The sequence below is a fragment of the Eucyclogobius newberryi genome, unplaced genomic scaffold (genome assembly GCF_026437365.1).
Source record: "Eucyclogobius newberryi isolate DKJ021-1_F unplaced genomic scaffold, fEucNew1.0.hap1 SCAF_14, whole genome shotgun sequence".
In the NCBI taxonomy this organism is placed as follows: Eukaryota; Metazoa; Chordata; class Actinopteri; order Gobiiformes; family Gobiidae; genus Eucyclogobius; species Eucyclogobius newberryi.
In genome coordinates, this window is record NW_027315768.1 from 14,932,286 (window position 1) to 14,939,704 (window position 7,419).

The following is a 7,419-nucleotide window of genomic DNA, read 5'->3' on the forward strand; positions in this document are numbered from 1 at the left end:
CACGTTTAGACTGCCACAAATGTTTCCGTTTCATTTCCGAGTGTTGCAGTCTCTCCCCAGCGGGCACTTATTAGACCGGTGAAACCAGAGCACCCACAGGAGCAGTATGGCGGCGGAATCATAAATAATAATAAGCCAAAATGAAGTTTTTCAATAAATATTGCGTGGAATTGTTGCCATGTTGGTTCTGTGAGCAAAAATCGAACAAAGCTTTAATTTTAACAGGTGTTTATGTTTATATATTATTTTTTATCCTAGATTATTATATATATTATGTCTACATTTTCTTCCTTTTCTTGGTATTTCATAATTTAGGTTCTACTTTCTTTTTTTTTTTGACAAGCGCATTTGTAATCAACATAATCTGGAGTCATATTGGTTTGTGGGGGCTCAATGCTATGGGCCCCTCCAAGGGCCAACAAACACAGCAGACCACTTTGAACACATAATGCCACTGGCCAAGCTAATTCATAAACGAGGCATCGCGATCCGAATATTCTCATGGCAAAACTAGACTTGAATTATAACAGATCGCCCACTTCCAATACCGGTATTTTATATTTCTGCTGAATAACATTATTAACAGGATAGGAAGAAGAAGGAGGATGTCAGGACTGCAAATGTAAGAGTCAATAAGAAAAAAGGAACCACTGGCCTTGAACCACTTGCATGTTCATGCTACTACTACTACAATGGTATTAAAGGAGTACATTAAAGGTGTACATTAAAGGTGTACTTTCTGGTGGGGGGACGCTACCTGCTTGTCTCCATATTGTTATGCCTAGAATGTTCCAAAGTGTGGCATTAAACTTATGTTATATTAACAAGGGTTAGAAATGATTATTTGTGATGGGTTTTTCAACCCCAATTTGAGCTTATGAACACGTATTTTCCCCACAAGGTCACACAGGGTCAATTGAATAAATAGACAGAGATGTGAATTACATGTATTTATACTTTTAAGTATTCACATCTGCTTGATGCATGCCAATGATATGACACGTTTCCATGACCATAGGATTAGTCTTTCCACATGATGGTTTCAGAAATGAGAAGCTTCTCACTGCATCAGTTGAGTTAAAAAAGCGTGTTGCAGCTGAAAAACAATCACCAAGGCAGCAATTATCGAGTAGGAGGTATTTTTTTGGACAGACAGTGTAACTTGTAACTTGGCCAGATGGAGATACTTTTATGCCATTCTATTATAGAACAAAAAAGGCAGCGAACTCTCCCCTGAGAACATTACACACCTTATGTCCATGCGCCCTCTTCAATAAACTTCCTGTCACCTCCGTCGAGCGAATCTGAAGTGTAGCCCGCCTCCACACCTCTGCATACAGCTAATCTTAACCGTGCAGAACTCTCCTTCCACTTTTGCTCATTCCAACACTTAAGAGCACAATACTGCTGCGCTTGCCCTGACATAAGCAGGTGCATCGTGGGAACTCACCGGTTTGATAAACAATTTGACACATCACTCCTCAGCTTCGGGGTGTGGACGGGTGACTACGGGCTTCTGCAAACTCTGTAAATGCAAGTGTCACCTGGAAGAGGAGCTCAGGCCTCCCGCCTGTAAAATATTCATTACTTTTCCCCCCCACACTGTGAGCTGCCCCCCATCTTTCAAATGGATTTAGAGCACTTGAGAGACACCGAGCGTGACTTTCAGGCTGTAGATGCTGGATTTGAGCTCAGGGAGTTTGTGTCGTGTTTGCTTAAAGCCAGGCTGAATCATCCTCATCTCTGCTCTGTGGGAGAATGACTCACAGTGGGTTCCTTTAATGTGATTAAAGGACAGTGTTCCCTCACCCTTTAGCTGTACATATTCTGTGCTAAAACTAGTTATTATATCATTTTATTTTAACCATGGTAGGCTTAAACAGACAAATGAGGTGCAGTGATGTGTGGCTGTAGCAGATAAGAGTAGAATAAATAAGAAGAAAGAGAGTGCATTCATGAATAAAATGAGGTATTTTACTGTTGCTTTGGATATGTGATATTTAAGTCCATTTAAGTGTTGACAGCTTTTCGAGTCATAAAGATGAACAATTTAGCAAAAATTTTAGAAATGCATATTCTTCACTGCAGCTATTATTTTATAACTACCACTAGTATTATAAATTGTGCCCAACATGCCAGGGAGAGGGACATGTCCAAAACAGGCGCACAGAGGAGCGCAAATTTGATCAAAGCCATTTAAATGTGTGTCAAAATCAGCCTGACAATCCCACAGTGTATGCACCACTTTAGTTTTAGTTTAGTTTTTATACAACTCCAACATTAAACTATGAAACAACTGTTTTTTTTTTATTTTATTTTTTAAGTATATGAATGTTGACAGCCTTGTTTGTTTCTTCTTGGAGGTAAGTTACTGGCTTGTGTGCATGGAGATGCTATTGCTTTGCTCAGAATGTTTCACAGCATGGCATTAAACATATCTATCTTGCATTATTCATTTGCAGATGTTTTATACCCCCCCCTCCCATGCATTCTCACTGTGAGTGCTCTTTATAATATCCATTCAGGAAGTTGCCAAAGGCGCCGCCGTTAATTGTGCCCCTTCTTCCGGCTGTGTGAATTCGCAGAAGGCGAGGATTTCGACTGCAAACACGTTCTACACAGACTACAAAGCAACAGTTTCGCCCAGAGAAATGGCGTACTGTCGACTTGTTGGTGCACATGAACATTTGAACATTTGGAATTCCTGCTTGAATGCAAACAACAGACACGCAGGTCGCTAGCAGTCAGAAGTAGAACAGGACGGTGTGGAATACGGTGAAAAGCGCTCACACAATTCGAATAGATCCAAGTTATTCCACTCTGACAGGGAAAAAGCTGTATTCAACAACTCTGCAATGCCAAGGCCTTGTGTGCTGCCAGATTTGCTCTCTTGATGTTAGAAGTATAAAAGGGTAGTTATTTCCTGTCCTTTAATGTGTGAGAAAATCGATTAAACTCCATGTTAGTACAATAAACAGACGAACTCGCTCACATACCTTTCTATTGACACAAAGGCTCAGTGAGAAAAAGGAATCACTGTCTCAACCATATAAAATCAGAGACATACCGTACATCCAAGTGAATAATTTAAGTCAAGGCAGCTCTTTTCTGACATATCTGAGGGAAAAACTTTTTGACAGCTTTCAGACTTCAGTTGTAGCTGTTAACTGAAATGCTGCGTCCTTTGGTGCAATGAGGAATATCCATCTTTAATCTCATCAAAAGACGCAAGGTTGTGGGGGGAAACGCCGATGCCTTTCAAACCGGAGTCAGCGGCGATGTCACGTCTGCCCCACTTCCTCTGTATTCTGCTAAATTTATCCTTTTTATTCTTTGCCACATTTTCAAAACAAAGGCAATAGTGTCTTCAGTACTGGACAGAAATGTGGAAGGCTTTTGTAGCTCGTATTGCGCCTGTTTCTTTTTTAGGAGACGTGATTCAACTTGATAGGGGGAGTGCAGTGGGATGTCTAGGGGGATGCGCTCGTGTATTTTTAGAAAGGTGCACATTAAGTAGTGCCATAGGTTAAAAAAAGAAAGAAAAAGGTTTTATCAGTTAAAAAGGTTGGAACAGCTGAAAGCACTCCACAAGAGCACAGGGGTCTCAGAGGAGTTATGTTAGGACACAACCGGACCAGAGTTGTTGAAAACGTAACCCCCAAAGGTTTCAACCTATTTATTTCCATGGAGACAAGCAGGTGATGCCCCCAGGTCAAGTAATATGTCAGATCTGTGAAGAGGTGAGAATGCAAGGTTTTTTTCTTTTATTTTTTTGCAATAGAAACATCAGTAAATTAATAAATGCTTTATATTGTACGAAGGTTTAGAGTGCCTATAATGGGTTTTCTAAATGATTTTTGAATTTTGTCTTCATTTGTGTGATAATACCTGTTGTAAATATGAATTATAGTTTTACACCAATCAAGTAACCGCTTCTGAAGTATAGGTAATTTACAACATATTTACTAGATATTTTTCTGACTCTTCAAAATAATAATTCAATAATCTTCAATAATTCAATAAAATAAAGGTGTTTTAATATACTTTTATTTGTCAAATGATAACTACTGTGACATTAAAGGAGTTTGGGTCCAGTGTACAACATGATTTCATAGTAACAGTAAAATGACATAAAATGTCCTCGTGTGTCATGATTTACATTCACGAAGTAAAAACCTAAAAAATTCTGGGATAGAATTTGTAAAAAAATAATAATAATAATAAGCTCAATCAGAAATATTTTGCTCTTTTTATTAACTGTGGTTAATAAAATAATAAATCCAACTTTATTTCAATCTTTAGTCTAACCCTAACCCTAACCCACATACCAGGCAAAGCAATACAATGTATTCTCCACAGAGACAACCTTTAATTGATACATTCAATTTGGTAAATTGCATATAATAAGATGTTGTTTGCTGAGTGTGATTTTCAAACTGCACTATCTTACCTATTTTACCTTTCCTAAAATTAAAACCAAAATGGACCAAATGTGGCTAAAAGTGAAGAAAATAAATCTCAGAAAGAAGTGGGAGGAATGGAAAAGCCTGCTACAGATCACAGTCAGACAAGATTCTTTATGTTCACTTCTTTTACAGCACATTGATGGTGACTATGTTGTTGGTGATAGTCAAGTGAATTCTTTGAATAGAAATAATGGTTTAAAATTGTTGAAGAGACAAAAAAAATAGGTATTGGGCCCCGAGTGGAGTAATTACACAAACTCTCAAATAATGCCACATCTTATGTTGATGTTATCTGTTTTCCCATACTCTCTTTTATAAAATATATATCAATTTTGACACAAAAGGACGAAAGGTCCATTGATTTGTGCTATTATGACTAATAGGCCAAAGTAGGTATCATAAATGTATAATCAAAGACATTTGACTGCAACAGCAATCAAAATTTGAGTTTGGAATATATAGAGTTAGAATATGTCGGTGTAATCCCTCATTCGTCCGGGCGTGTTCCATAGTAGAAAAAGCTTCAGTTGTAGTCATCTGGACTCAGTTAGAAAAAATAGACGTTTCGACTCTCATCCAAGAGTCATTGTCAATAAAAGAATTTAGATCGAGAACTCCGATATTAATACTGTTCTGTGGTAAGACCCACCCATTGGGCGGAGCCTTCCTGAAGTAGAAGGAGTTGTTTGTTTCAAAAGAAACTCCCCCCTTGTATCTACCGAGCTAACCTATTCAGAATCTTAATGGGCTATTAGAATCCTCTTTGTGAGACCCTGGCTCAACCACCCTGAGTACCTGATTAGCATCTAAATGTCCTGGTCCTGGTCCTCTACCTCTCAAGGGGTTCAGTATACCATTATAGATACCAGGAAGATTGAATCTTAGCCCTCCATTTCTCATAGAGTTAGAACTAAAACTTGGGAACATCCTTTGAATGAAGTCACTGACAGTTACTTCCAAAATAAATCTATGAAAAACAGAAAGAATCCCTTGTTTGGGAAAGCCCAGATGTGACATAAACCAGCTCTGAAACTCCTTCTTTGCCTCCTTGATGATTCACGCTGTGAACATTTACACAATTTGTGCCTCTCCTCTGTTTGGACAGAGGTGCTCCTCATTTAGAAATGCATACTTTCAAATGTCATTTTTCCAGTTTGGGCTCTAATACATTCTACAGGGCTGCCCAAAATACAGGGACAGATCTGGGACAACATAGACACAGATTACACGTAGATATGGACAAAAAATTGTAACGTAAGCTTCCTAAATCTAAATGCCCTCGTCAACCATAAAAGCATTAGCTGGGAACAGCTAGGTCAGTTTGTATGGACTTCACCCGAGCAACTCATCACATATTACAGAATCTAAGGTTTTGTTGTTCCCGTTTCCACCTTCGTCTGCCAGAGTGAGACACGGATTTTATGAGAGAGAGAAATAAACAGCATATTACAGTAGACCCCAGTGAGAACATATTCTTTCTTTATTCAACACAACTCAATAGAAAGGTGTTTTAAAGCCCCAAATCAAATGTGACCCATTATGGAATACTCATTGATTTAAACATGTTTTTCTTTTTTTATGATTGTTATTAAATTAATTAGATGTCCAAAGCAGCTTGCAAAACAAGTGGGGTCTACCTAACATTCGGAACAAATCATTATAATTTTGTGTATTTTGGTGATATTTTTAGCCGTTCAGTATCTTCAATGAAAATTTGAATAGTTCCAGCATGATCAAATGCATTGACTGATTTATTATCTCACAATATCTCACATAACCAGCCTTTTTCCAGACATAGGTAGCTGATAATTTTAAATGAACTAATGAGTTGGAGCACGTTTGCCTTAAAGTCCCACTGCAGGATCTACAGATTCTGTCTATGAGCCTGGACTGTGCCGGAGGAAAAGAGTCTGCACAAACTCTTATGTTACTCTTATAACTAGAGCTTGAACTATAGGGTTAGGGTTATGATGTCACACATCACATATTCCTTATCATTGCACGTCTCATTTTATTTAATATTTATTTATGTTTCTATGTGAATGTATGAGGACTGATGAAACCATAGAGAATTGTTTTGTTTGTCAAACAGACGTATAACGTATTATGAGGGCTCAATCCGCTGTCATTTATATTTAGAACTAAAATACTAATACTATTTCTACTGTATGGCCACTAGTCTTCCTGGGGTCTTCTGCGCCCACCTTAGAGCAGATTGTTGTATTAATTTACCATCACCCACCAGGATTAGCTTCTAATATGTTTCCATAATGCACTCTGATGTCCTCAAAACCCATCAAATTAAGAGAAAAGTTTGAGAGAGGTCCCACCTGCATACATATATAATTAAAATCTTCAAACGCAAAAGCGGTTTTGGGCGTCATTTACTTTTTACACAGGTGAGCTGGCATAATCCAGCTTCACTTCAGTCACAGCCTCCAAAGCTCTCTCTTTTATTTTTCTGCAGATAAAGTCGACTACGCCCACACCAACTTCTCACACTGGGAGAGTGGGAGTTCTCCTCACCCTAATGCTCTCTGCAGATGAATGATGGGCTCACACGTACCAGCACACACCAGCACACACGTACCAGCACACACGTACCAGCACACACGTACCAGCACACACGTACCAGCACACACCAGCACACACGTACCAGCACACACGTACCAGCACACACGTACCAGCACACACCAGCACACACGTACCAGCACACACGTACCCGCACACACGTACCAGCACACACATACCAGCACACACGTACCAGCACACACCAGCACACACGTACCAGCACACACGTACCAGCACACACGTACCAGCACACACCAGCACACACGTACCAGCACACACGTACCCGCACACACGTACCAGCACACACGTACCAGCACACACGTACCAGCACACACCAGCACACACGTACCAGCACACACGTACCCGCACACACGTACCAGCA